Here is a 14,709-nt window from a genome sequence, read left to right on the forward strand (position 1 = left end):
TTCCAATCTGCTTACCAGATTCACTGACCGTTAATGCGGTCAGATAGAGCCCAGAGATCTTTTAAAGTCCTCTCAAGTGGACTATATAACAGCAGGTTACACAGATCGAATCGTCTACTGCTCCAAAACTCCAGATGAAATAAGGATGCGCTGAATGTAAAGAACAGATTTTTTTTGCAGTCAGAAATCCTGTTCCTTCCATGTGCATGGAAAAGGTGGTGATTTGTAAAGGGCAAACAAGACAAACTGCGGCGGTTTAAGAGGAAGATTAACAAGATGGCAACCTGCTTTTACAGCCTAAGAATGCTCAAAATTCTTAGGCTGTAAAAGCAGGTTGCCATCTTGTTAATCTTCCTCTTAAACCGCCGCAGTTTGCCTTGTTTGCCCTTTACAAATCACCACCTTTTCCATGCACATGGAAGGAACAGGATTTCTGACTGCAAAAAAAATCTGTTCTTTACATTCAGCGCATCCTTATTTCATCTGGAGTTTTGGAGCAGTAGACGATTCGATCTGTGTAACCTGCTGTTATATAGTCCACTTGAGAGGACTTTAAAAGATCTCTGGGCTCTATCTGACCGCATTAACGGTCAGTGAATCTGGTAAGCAGATTGGAATACCATCACACGGGTGTTTTCTCTTGGTGGAAGATTAAGAATTTCGTTTGTTTTTACCATTGGACTCTTTTTTCACTGATTCATATTTGCTATTTTATCACTTATATTCAATCATTGATTGGTGGAGGATCAGCATATTCACCTTTTCACCTTTTCACTTTTGGACATTTTTATGAACTTTTTCATCACATTAATTTGGTTTGTTCATCAAGTTACTGATTATTTTTCATAATTTATCTGGTTTATTCATAACTTATTTCATTCACATCAGCGCTGTACCTTCTTTTTGGTTGTACCTATATTTGTTTGCCCACGACTTTAGATTTTTTATTCCCAGCTTGTCTTTTCTTTAACAATATCAAGTCAAGAATCAAACAATAATTAATATTATTCCATAAATAGTTATGAAACTACTATACCTCATCATCGTAGAGGCGCAGATCTGCCTCTCTGTCAGCCAGGCCCTCTTCATCCGAATCTGCAGGGCTGTTGTGATCTGGGGAAGTCCCGCTGGAAGGTAGCGTGGAGGGAAGGCTGGGAGTCAGACTTGACATAGATGGCCTGCCTTCCAGTTGATCCCGCAAAAAAGACATCTGGTTGAAATACCATAGCTTGGGTTCCTTTGGTGGTCTTGCTGCTGCTCCAGGTCTTAGCTGCTTTTGGTGAGCTTTGTACGCTCTCCTATATGTGCCCCTGAGGTTGGCAAGTTTATCCTTCACCATGTTGGCACTGCATTCTGGCACCCATGTTCTCATGTATGCTGCTAGCTGTTCAAGTGCTGCCGCTCGTATGTCCTTGTTGTGGTAATTGTCCTGCTTGGAATCCCACAGGATGGGCATTTCTCTAAATTTATCCAGCAAGTGCTGGATAATGTCTTGGGTCTGCAGTAGATCCATTTTCAATTTTTATTGTTGTAATTTTAGTCTAGATTACAAAAAGAAAAAGAAACCAAAAACACAATTTAAAAAAGGCTCAGCATTTACATTGATAGAATATGTTGTTAAAAAAGTAGGACCTATATAGAAATACAAACACAGTGTCTCTTGTTTACAAAATGCTGGCCAGCTCTGCCCCATTGGTTGGTTGTAGCTAACATTTTTTTAATACATGCCGCCCCTTTGGTTCCATTGCAGGAAATAATAGAAATCTACAACCATACACAATTATTACAAATTACAGCATTCATCAAGGCACTATTGCATGTGTAGATATCCTGCCCCTCAGCATTGATTACATGAAAGACACTTCCTAATGACCTCTGTCCAACCAACACAGAACAATACTTGGCCTGATCTGAATACACCCTACATAAATTGGAATGAGGTAGAGCATTTTTCACACCTATATTTTGTGATGTCTACAAAAGCATTTGGCTACTAAAATCACATTCTGGGATCCAAGAGACATAATAGCTTAATAAAACTGTGCAACCAACAGTCCAAACCCCCATCCCATGGCTCTCCATTTTATAGCCCGCTGCTGATCCCATGTTTAAATGTCTTACCTTCCTCTCTCAAATTCCTCGTTTGTCACACTCGATGAATTACCGCGTAACCTACGTAATCACGTCGTGCGCCTTTTATCCACTCCGCGTTTTTTTGAAACGCCGCCCTCGTCACCTTTGGAAAAAAGGAAATATTGTTGCGCAGACCCAACATATAGTGCAAACATGTGTTATCAGCCGCGTCTTAAGTGTGCCATACAGCACAAACAAACATAGTAAAAAAGGGGAAGTCGCGCTAATTGAAATTAATATAAATAAAGTGAAACACCAGTGATTAATGAAAATAAACAGTTCGTGAAAATAAACAATTATATGTATATTGATAAACACCCTCAATAGGGTAGGTGCATATTGTGAATAACTACTAAATGGCATAAATGTCTCTTCAGTTTAGTATGGGCAAATTGACAGTCCAAGCAAGCCAAGCAGTTATAAAGCAGTCCACAGGTGTAGTGATGAAAGGAATCCTTAGGTAACAGTGATAACGACCACTCTGTGTTCAGAACAAACAGGAGACCTCCACCACAAATAATACTGACTCTTACCAGAATTCAGTAAATAATAAGCATAAAGACAAATCCAGCAGCAGCCCACAAGATTATCTTCAACCAGCGGTATCCATACACTAGTAATCACCATTGGAATCCAGACTCCATAGATACAAAGGAAACACCAAAAGAGGGATATAGCGTAATACTGCGCTGGTTTATTGTAACATAGAGCAGCTAAATGCTTACTTACATTTGCAGTGATAAAATAGGCATCAAGCAGACATAAAATAGGTAGCAGAGTAAAAAGACACTGTGTGTGGGCGTACGTCCGGATATCCGGATCCTTACACTCAGTAACGCGGTAACGTCAGGGCGTCTCCTCCCGACGTTTCGTCACAATAGGGACGTGTTCACGGGGTCACCTCGTCACCTTTGCCATGCCCCTAATCAATTGAAAATGTAAATATGGCGTTAACTGTGTAGGTTCTGGAATCGCGCGAATATTCTCCGCGTAACCTACGTCAACACGTTGTTTGCATTCGCGACACTCCGCATATGCATGAATCCCCGCCCTCATCTCCGCCCATGACGGGACATTTCCTCGTTTCCACGCCCCTAATCTCTGTGGGAAGGAAAGATGGCGATGTCACACGAGCGGGCACGGAGCTCTCATGGCACAAGTGAAGGGACAGAGGCAGGACCGTCCCGATCCAGGCCAAAAAGATATAAAGCCACTAATATGGCGTTCGAAGAAATGGTGGAGTTGGTTTACATCATGAGGAGGAAGGACTATGATGGTGAATTTGGGCCCTACAAAACACCGAACCGCAGAAAGTCACACATTATGGACAAGGTGGCAAGGAGAATGAGGAGAATGTTTGGTGTCACCAGGTCCAAGGAGCAACTCAGGAAGCGTTGGTCCGACTTGAAATTGAGGGAGCCACATCACATGAAGAGGATCCTAAAAATTCTGCGGAAAAGTAAGTCCATATTATTTAAGGGGGGGGGGGGAAATGTCTGCAAGAATGTGTTGACATGTATTTTTTGACATCTGCCTCCTTGGCCTGCTTGTACTTTTGAACACGTGTAGATACTGTGTTTATGTCAAATAACAAGCTTTACAAAATATTGTGAAATAGTAACATGCGTAATATGACATTGTTTCGCAGAAATGCGAGGTTAGTCCAGGAACAACACACCTGGACATGGCTGACTGGCCCCAAACTTTGTTTGCAAACATTGTTGAAAAGCAAAATCACAGAAATTAAATTGAGTGAATGTGACAGGCAAACAAGATTTATTCTCAAAAATGCGAATAAAGCATATGTTTAAACATCTGGAAATGCAAAGCACCTGTGTCTCAACAATCAAAGGAGATTTATTTGGAGGGTCGACGAGAATTAATGTTTTGGGGGGACATCCATGTGTGTCACTTCTTATCAAAAAAGGGGCAGGATCAGAGCTTGGCCTAGAACTCCGCCAAAAATGTAGGATTGCTGAAAGAAGAAACTAACAAAAATCATAAAAAATGTCTAGTCTAAGCAATGTGTGCGATTTCTGCTCTACAATATCTGTGTGCTGATGAGTATACCTTTTGTTTTTTATTATTTCTTATAGGGGAAAGAAGACGCCAGCAATTGGAGGAGGCAGAGAGGGCCAGACACCCCCAAAATCACACACCTCCACATGTGGAAGGAAGAGAGGAGGATGTGGAAGGAAGAGAGGAGGATGTGGAAGGAAGAGAGGAGGATGTTGAAGTAAGAGAGGAGGAAGGAAGAGAGGAGGAAGACTTAAATTTGGAGTTAGAATTCGGTGAAGATGAGGCGGAACTGGACGAAGCAGAATTGAGTGATTTTGAAGGGGTATTGATGGATAAAGAAGGAGTTCTGGAAGAAGATGGAGGAGTCGTGGATGATGAGGGGGAGGTGGTGGAAGAAGGAGGAGTCGTGGAGGATGAGGCTGAGGTGGTGGAAGAAGGAGGAGTCATAGAAGATGGCGAAATTGAGGATGTTGAAATGATCAGGCCATCAGGTCAGTGTCACCCCAACATTAATAAGGCCAAAGATATGCAGATAGGCCGGAAAATCTGTACATATTTTGAACGCCAATTTGTTTGTTTTTAGGGGATGAAGATGGTGTAGCACATTTTTCACGTGCAAGTGCTTCAATAATTGTACAGCAGGTAATGGAGTGCAGCACGGAAATGGACAACATGCGGGAAAGGATGGTCGTCATGGAGCAGAATGTTCGAAATGTCATTTCAGAGTGCAGCACGGAAATGGACAACATGCGCCAAAGGATGATAGTCATCGAACAGAATTTCAAAAATATCATTGACATGATGGGCCGTGTCAAAGACTGACTCACCCCCCGCCCCCCAAACCATTTTTAATTTTTCTACTTTACAATACGCCAAAATTTCAAGATGCACACACAGTGTGCCAATATGTGCTATCTGCCATCACAGAATATCTATTGTCTGTGCTTTGTGGGTACAAACCCCTCCTCGATCCTCAAGTAGTTGAGAGGAAGAAGGGTTTGCTCCCACAAAACACAGACATTGATCACCCATGATGTCAGATAGCACATGTGGCCATTTCTCTGTTTAACCAATGACATTTGGCGAATTCACACTGAATGTGTGCATCTTGAAATTTTGGCATGTTCCAGTGTGAAAGCACACCATCCATGACTGACTGCTGTTTTGAAAAGATATTATTTTTTGCTGTTGATCTTGTTTTGGTTGTAAATGTTTACAGTTTCAGATCCCAAAACGAACAATAAATATAAAAAAAAAAAAACGTAAAATAAATGTCAGAAACTAAAAAAATTATTTTGCTTAAAAAATTGAAATAAGGACCCCAAAAAATATATATAACTAGCTCTATTTTTATAAAAAAAAAACACACATTTTTGTTGGGTTAAATAAAAAATACCAAAAAAAGAAAAGAATAATCCTAACCAAAACATTTTTGGGGAGAAAAACACTACCCAAAAATTTTAAACTGTTAAGAAATTTCTTGGAAATAACCAAAAAATATTCTCATCAAAAACATTTTGGGAATATTTTGAGAAAAACACCCCAAAAAGATGAGAAAAATAATACATCTTGGTTACTGAAAACCAAACAAAATAAAACCTTGATTTTGATGCCAAAAAAAAAAAAAATGGACGTTTTGAAGTGTGTATATATCTATATATATATATATATATATATATATATATATATATATATATATATATATATATATATATATATATATATATATATATATATATATATATAGATAGATAGATAGAGAAAAGCCAGCAAATTCTTAGGTAGATTTTACTAAAAAAAATTATTACATTGTGTTTCTATCAGTATTCTTGATAATCACTGTAAAAAAATAACCAAAAAATTTAAAAAAATTTTACACAAAAATTTCTTAAAAAAAAATCGTAAAAAATGTTTGAATCAAAAAATGCATCCTTTTTTTTGGAGTAAGGAATAAAATAAAACAAATTTTGGTGACATCAAAAGCTGAAAAAAGAGTGGCTTCTTATTTCTAGACTGAATACCCAGTTTGTAGATGAGTGAATAATGTGCAAATGTGGTTAGTTAATAAATCTGAGTAAGTAAAATTGGCACTAGAAGTGCACTATTTTTGGTGAGAACCAGGAAGACAGAAAAAAAGAAAAAAAGCAGTAATGACAAACAACTGTATAAAGTCCAATGGTCTAATTATTTATTAGTTCTGAGAATATTCCTTTCTTTTGGGGGCCGAATTAGAAAGAAATATGATCTGGCATAGCAATGGCCCCCCCACCCATGAAGTACTCAACATATTTGTCGCGTACCTCACGAGCAGATTGGGGGGCCAAGCCAGCACGACCAGTGTCCAGCCCAGGAATGTTATCTGAGGGTAGTCCTGCCTCAGAGCCCATGGGGGTTAGGTACGACTGGGAGTGCCTGCATAGAAAATTGTGCAAAATGCAGCAGGCAAATACAATGGTGTTCAATTTATATTCCGCCAAATGTATCAATATCAGGAACAGGCGGAACCGGTTGGTGAGTATCCCAAAGGCATTCTCGACTACCCTCCGAGCCCTGGACAACCGAGAATTGAACACCTTCCTCTCTAAGGTGAGGGTCCTCTGGGGAAAAGGCCGCATTAGGTGAGGTCCAAGCCCGAAAGCCTCGTCCGCTAGGAACACAAACGGAAGTCCTTCCACATTATCTTCATCTGGTGGCAATGCCAGACCACCAGTTTGGAGACGATCATAGAAATCAGTCTGTGAGAACACTCCCCCATCTGACATCCGGCCGTTCTTCCCCACGTCCACATATAGAAACTCATACTGTGCCGACACCACCGCCATCAACACAATACTATGATAACCCTTGTAGTTATAATAGTAGGACCCCGAGTGGGGTGGGGGCACAATGCGGACGTGTTTCCCATCTATTGCTCCACCGCAGTTAGGAAAATCCCACCGCTGGGCAAATTGGGAAGCCACAGACTGCCATTCCTGTGGTGTGGAGGGTAGCTGTGGGGACAAACAAAAAAAGAGATTTAGTACTTTGGCACATAAACATTGCAAACATAATCCTACAAGCATCCTTGTGCAACTTCACATTTTTCAAATAGCATTTTCAAATTGTGAAGGGAGAATTTCGGGGCACAAATAGATAGGCCCACTTAATTAATAAGAGACTCCACAGCCCTCTGATGGGGACAAAAACACTTTTAAGGGGGGGTGGGGGGTGTTTAAACTGTTTAAAAAACAAAAATATTTAATTAAAAGAGGCAAGGTGGGGGTTGGCCCTAAGATAGCATGCTGGACAGGTTAATATTGGGTAAGGTCCAAATATGCAGGTAGGCCAAAATACAAATTACATGGAAAGCTTATATCAACATGCATAGGGAGAAAAGGGAACGTTAGTTACAAACACAGCATATCTGGGAAATAAAATAAAAAGTTAGTTTGCCACATTATTAAAGACATATTGTGAGGTTAAAATGAGGGAACTTACCTTAATATACTCCTCCTGCAGAACTTTGATGATGGCAGCACACGTGTCCGGTATGATGACCCCAAGCGCCTGCGGAGAGATGCCTGTCGAGAACTTGAGGTCCTGCAGGCTCCTCCCAGTCGCCAGGTACCGCAACGTGGCAATAAGCCTCTGCTCGGCCGTGATGGCTTGGCGCATCACAGTGTCCTGCCTCGTGATATAGGGGGACAGAAGTTCCAGCAGACTGTTGAATACGGGGTCCGTCATGCGGAGAAAATTCCTATAGTCATTAGGATTATTCTCCTGGATTTCCCTAAGCAGAGGCATATGTGAGAACTGGTCACGCTGGCGCAACCAATTCTTGGTCCAGAAACGCCTCCGCCCCCTGTTTCTGGCCAAAGTACTGGAATAATGAACATATCCAGCAGCCATCCCATAAACAGCACCAACTCGCGAAAATTGACGCTGCTGCTCCATCATGGCTTCAAACCGGCCGGCTGGTCAGTCAAGAACACACTCCAACAGAAAGCACAATCAAATCCAGCGGTACCTGCAAAGAACGCACGACACACAGATACGATCGCACAGTACGAAGCTGCAAAGCAGAACGAACTGCACGCCTGTACCCGAATGCCAACTACGTACCCACAAGCACACGCACTGAACCAGAAAATACTACCTGCTAAAGCACGGAGACCGAGAAGCGCGAATCAGCTCTAACCAAACCTTCACTAACACGAGCAAAGCCGTAACTAGCAAAAGCGGAACAGAGGGTGTCGCCATTGACTTTGGCCTTTCCCTTTATAGTGACGTCAAACGTGGTTTACGTGCACGCGTTCTGGTCCGCCGGGAAATATGGTCCGCTGGTGTGTACAAGCCAGCGGGCCAAAAGACAAAACAGCCTTGTACGCCGGAAACAGCCCGTCGGACACTTTCCAGCGAACATGTTTGGTCGTGAGTACCCGGCCTAAGTCTCCAACACCTATTTGCAATCTTTGACCATTTTCAGAAGCATATCTTCAGTGCTTGACAACTTATTTTTAACATTGCATTTCCAGGTACTTGCTTACCTGATGTTACCCACATTTACCATGAATTCAAGTTCATTTCAAGTGCATTTAGATGGATTACAAGTATCCAATCTTCCCCTTGATGCACAAAATTATTTTTGCTCTAAATGCAAGTAAACTTGCAGTGCGAATTATACATTTAAAATCATTACACATGATTAGGGGCCATATTCTGAGTAAATATCCGCCTGCTTCGCTTAGGGCACTTACACTCCGCTGTCCCAACTTACTGGAGCAGGTGTTGTATTCCCCAACCACTTGCTCCATAAGTTGGGACAGCGGAGTGTAAGTGTCCCGGCGTAGCCTGGCGGATCTCCGAGGGGGCGGCTTCTATTCAAATGAAGCGCGCCCCCGATACAAAAGAACTGGGCATGCGCCGGGCTGCAAAAAGCCCAGTGCGCATGCTCCAGTTCTCGGCGGAAAACGTCAATGACGCCGACGTGTGCGTCATTGACGTAAAGTCGTATTCAAGAACGACTTACGTAAACGACGTATCCGACGAAAAAACACGACGGGGACCCGACGCCATCCGTAACATGGCCTACGCGAGACTTGCGGAAACTTACCCCTCATATAGCAGGGGTAAGTTTCCGCTTACGCAAACGACGTTAGCGACGGTTACGCGACGCAAACTCGTTCGTGAATCGGCGTAGAAGGATCATTTGCATATGCAAATGACTCCTTCATGTAAATGCCATCTAGCGGCGGCCGGCGTCATTGCATTTAAGATCCGCCAGTGTAAGTGACTTACAGATGGCGGATCTTAAGTGTATCTATGCAAAAATGATTCTAAGAATCAGGAGCATAGATACACGGGTCAAAAAAGGGAGTTACGATGGAGTATCCTGAGTTACTCCATCGTAACTTTACTCAGAATATGGCCCTAGGTGTTTATAAATATCCTATGAACGTAAGTTTGTCACTGCCAGTGTGAATGAAGCCTAATGGTTAAACAATTTTGAATAATATTATTCCTTTTCATATAACCTACTTCAGACCTCAAAATTTCAAGTCCTGAGCCACTAGCCAGGCCTTAAAGCGGGAGTTCACCCATTTGTTAAAAAAAATTTTTCTCCCCTTAGATTCCTGCTCGTTCGGTCTAGGGGAATCGGCTATTTGTATTAAAATATGAGCAGTACTTACCCATTTTCGAGCTGCATCTTCTTCCGTCGCTTCCGGGTATGGGTCTTCGGGAGCGGGCGTTCCTTCTTGATTGACAGTCTTCCGAGAGGCTTCCGACGGTCGCATCCATCGCGTCACTCGTAGCCGAAAGAAGCCGAACGTCGGTGCGGCTCTATACTGCGCCTGCGCACCGACGTTCGGCTTCTTTCGGAAAATCGTGACGCGATGGATGCGACCGTCGGAAGCCTCTCGGAAGCCTGTCAATCAAGAAGGAACGCCCATTCCCACAGCCCATACCCGGAAGCGACGGAGAGGATGCATCTCGTAAACGGGTAAGTACTGCACATATTTTAAAACAAATAGCCGATTCCCCTAGAGAAAACGAGCAGAATCTAAGGGGAAAAAGTGCCCTCTAAGGGTGAACCCCCGCTTTAAGGCCGCGTACACACGGTCGATCCAAACCGATGAGAATGGTCCGATGGACCGTTTTCATCGGTTCGCCGCTGAAGTGGCCTGATGGTATGATGTGCGTACACATCATCGTTCCAAAAACCGATCGGGTCAGAACGCGGTGACTTAAAACACACGACGTGCTGAAAAAAACGAAGTTCAATGCTTCCAAGCATGCGTCGACTTGATTCTGAGCATGCGCGGGTTTTGAACCGATGCTTTTGTGTACTAAGCAAGTTCTAAAATTTTTGAACGAAGGACAACGGACCGATGGGCCGTACACACGGTTGGTTTGGACAGATGAAACTGAACTTCAGGCCGTTTTCATTGGTTTGGACCGACCGTGTGTACGCGGCCTAAAAGTTACTCGCCACCAGTTGGCCAACCCAACCCCTACCCTGCCCTGCCCCTAAGCCCGCCCCTAAACTTGTCCTCATAAATTATCTCATGAAATTACACTGTTTTATGCAGAATTAAGTTCCAAAAATAAATATTAATAACAACTTTAACAATATTAATATGAAGCATATCAGTGCCCATCAGTGCAGTCCATCAGTGGAGCATATCAGTGCCCATCAGTGCAGCCTCATCTGTGCCCATCAGTGCAGCCTTATCAGTGCAGTCCATCAGTGCAGCATATCAGTGCCCATCAGTACAGCATATCAGTGCCCATCAGTGCAGCATACCAGTGCACATCAGTGCAGTGTATTGTTGCCCATCAGTGCAGCGTATTATTTCCCATCAGTGCAGCCTATCAGTGCCCATCATTGCAGTATACCATTTCCCACCAGTGCAGTATACCAGTGCCCCTTATTGTAGCCTATCAGTGCCCATCAGTGCACCATACCAGTGCCCATTAGTGCAGCCTATTAATGCTCACTAATGCAGCATATCAGTGTCCATTAGTGCAGGCTATCATTGCCCACCATTGCAGCATACCAATGCCCACCAGTGCAGCATATCATGCAGCCTCTCATTGCCCATAAGTGCAGCCTCATCATTGCCCAAAAGCCTCATCAGTCATCTGTGCCCAGCAGTGCACCAGGGAGGAATTTGTGAGGATCAGGCAGCTGGATGAAACAGAGTGGGATCTCCTGCTAAGATGTAGCTTATATATGGATATCCGTGCTGTCAAATGAAGTCCCGCCTGGAATCTAATAGACAGCATACTGGTCCAATGCGGGTCTAGAGGCGGGACTTTGACATCGGCCGGTTATTCATATACAAGTTGCGTCTCAGCTGGAGATCCCCGCTCTGTGTCCTCCGGATGCACAATCTCTCTGATTCTTTCCTGGCTGGTCGCTTCTGCAGGCTTTATTACAGAATAGCAGTGTGGCCCAGGGGGCAGGGAACCCCCTATCTGGGCCACTCTGATGGCTGCCAGAAGCGATCAGCCAGGAAACTGTTAGCCTGGTCCGCCCCTGCTCCTCACTCGCCCTCTGCTAAATTCTACTCGCAAAATGCGAGCAGGCAAGTGGAATTTTTGAGGGCTGACCTACTTCATACTTTTCAAACACTGTAAGATTATACTATACAAAGCATGCACAAGGTGGTGGTTGTTTATTGGATACAATAAAAATATGTTTATTAAATTGTGTGTATTGTTAGGAGATGTCACAAGCAGTAGTGGGCACTAGCTGCTGAGGGACCCAAGTGAAAAAAAAAAATTACACTGTGGAGGCAAAACAGGCAGATTTACCAGTGTTAGACAAACAAAGACATGTCAAATTTACCCTTGCCACAGTTCTCCATTATTCAATGTGCTTTTTCCACCTGATTATTAGACTGCAGACAGTTCCCAGTGATGATAAACTGAAGAGGGGGGTAAAAGTGTAAAAATACTAACTCTGATGCCGCGTACACACGATCATTTTTCGGCATGAAAAAAAACAACGTTTTTAAAAACGTCATTTAAAATGATCGTGTGTGGGCTTCACATCGTTTTTCGGCTTCTGAAAAAATGTTTGTCGCGTTGTTAAAAATGATCGTGTGTGGGCAAAAACAATGTTTTAAACCCGCGCATGCCCAGAAGCAAGTTATGAGACGGGAGAGCTTGTTCAGGTAAAACTATCATTTATAATGGAGTAAGCACATTCATCACGCTGTAACAGACAAAAAAGCGTGAATCGTCTTTTACTAACAAGGAATCAGCTAAAAGCAGCACAGAGGCGAATAGAACTTCCCCTTTAGAGTGCCGTCGTACGTGGTGTACGTCACCACGCTTTGATCATAATTTTTCAAAAATGATGGTGTGTTGGCAACATCGTTTTTCCTTGTCAAAATATCTTTATTATGTGATTCAGAAAAAATTGTACAGGTAACATGTAACAAATACATTACATAGGGGAGAAACCCCTTTGCGCTTATACAATAGTATATTAATCAAATGAAGTTTTAACTGATACAATATTTGATTAAAAAAAAAAATGAAATTACTATTAACATATAGGCAAGAAGCTATAAAGCGATTTTCAATACAATAACTTCTTGTATTAATAAATTCCTAAGTTAGAATTTCGGCTAGTACAAATAAATATCAAGTTAATAACGAGAGTTTCGAAAACATAGTAGTGAATCAAAAACAGAAAGGAGTAAAAAGAATAACCAAGATGAGGAAAAAAAGGGGGGGGGGGGGTAAAATAAAGGAGTCTGCAGGACTAGGCCGAGTTCCACTGCCACTGACTAAAAAGTACAATAGGTAATTATAATGCTTAGGCTACCATGGCATAAGTACTTTGGGCCAGATTCACAGAACAAATACGCAGGAGTATCTACTGATACTCCCGCGTATTCTCAAATTTGCCGCGTCGTATCTTAGTTTGTGATTCACAAACAAGATACAACGTTTTTTGGCTAAGATCCGACAGGCTTACGGCTTCATACGCCTTCGGATCTTAGGCTGCAATACTTCAGCGGCTGCTGGGTGGAGTTTGCGTCGTTTTCCAGCGTCGGGTATGCAAATTAGCATTTACGGCGATCTGCGAAGCGACTCGCGTGCGTAACGTCGTTTTTTCTCATCGCAAAGTTAAGCAATCTTTTTCATTGCTTAACTTCACACCAGCCATGTTAAAGTATGGCCGTCGTTCCCGCTTCAAATTTTTTTTTTTTTCGGCGTAAGTACGTTACGCATGTCGCCATTCACAAACACGTCGGGGCAACGTAATTTCACACAAAGAACGTCGGGAAAATTGCAAACGGAGCATGCGCAGAACGTTCGGCGTGGGAGCGTGCCTAATTTAAATGGTACACGCCCCATTTGAATTAGGCGGGCTTGCGCCGGACGTCTTTACGATACAACGCCGCAGGTTTACAGGTAAGTGTTTTGAGAATCGGGCACTTACGCTGAAAACTTGCGGCGGTGTAATGTAAACACGATACGTTACGCCGCCGGAGTTCTACGAGAATCTGGCCCTTTGTTATTAAAGGATATTGGCATTGCATATGTAATCCAAGGTTTCCATATTCTCTCAAACTTGGTGATCGTGTCCGTATCTATTGCCGTCATTTTAGCATAGGTCATAGAGTTATTCATCCTTTCTTTTACTTCATTTACTATCAGATTAGAAGATTTCCAGGCCTTTGCTAATGTCTGCTTTGCTGCTGTGTAGAGCTGCAATAGCAGTTTAAATTGCATATGTGTTATATTACCAGGTTTCAAGTTGAGCAATGCTGTTTTGAGGTCTAAAGGAATTTTCTTTTTTGTCAATGTACTTGCAATATTGAAAATCTTCGTCCAAAATGTCAGCGCCTTCGGACACATGATATGTACCTGTATCAGAACATCCCCTAAAACATTGCGCAGAATAGTTTTGCACATATTTTGCTACCCTAGCCGGTACTAAGTACCATCTTGTTAACACTTTATAATTTTCCTCCATCGCGTGTACGTTTGGGGAGGCTGTTTTTGTGTTATACCATATTTTATTCCAATCAGAGGCATTTAATTCAGATTCTAGATCCTCCTCCCATTTTCGGACATAGGATAGTTTATTCATATTGAATTGTATTAGTGATTGAGAATATAAAGCAGATATTGTACCCCTAGCATGCAGATCTTTTTTACAAATATTTTCAAAAATAGACAAGCGGGGTTAACAAAGGTGAAGAAGTTATTATAGGCGTAAAAAAGTTTTTTATTTGGAGGTATCTGAATAATTCCGTTTGCGGTATACCATATAATTCACATAATGTCGGGAATGGAATGAAAGATGTGGAGTCTACAAATTTGTGCATGCACAGGATATCCCTTAAAGCCCATTCCTTAAAAGATTTGGGAGAAACCCATGCAGGATAAAATGCCGGATTTTTATAGAAGGATAACAATGGATTGTGAGGAGATTGTAGTTGTTTTTTTATTTTGAATCTATCCCATAGGGACAGTAAATGTTTAATAATGGGGTTTCTTATATTTCTGCACACTTTGGGAAAGACCCACAGCACATTGGATAGTGGAATGGGA

The sequence above is a fragment of the Rana temporaria genome, chromosome 1, assembly GCF_905171775.1.
Source record: "Rana temporaria chromosome 1, aRanTem1.1, whole genome shotgun sequence".
NCBI classification, from domain to species: domain Eukaryota; kingdom Metazoa; phylum Chordata; class Amphibia; order Anura; family Ranidae; genus Rana; species Rana temporaria.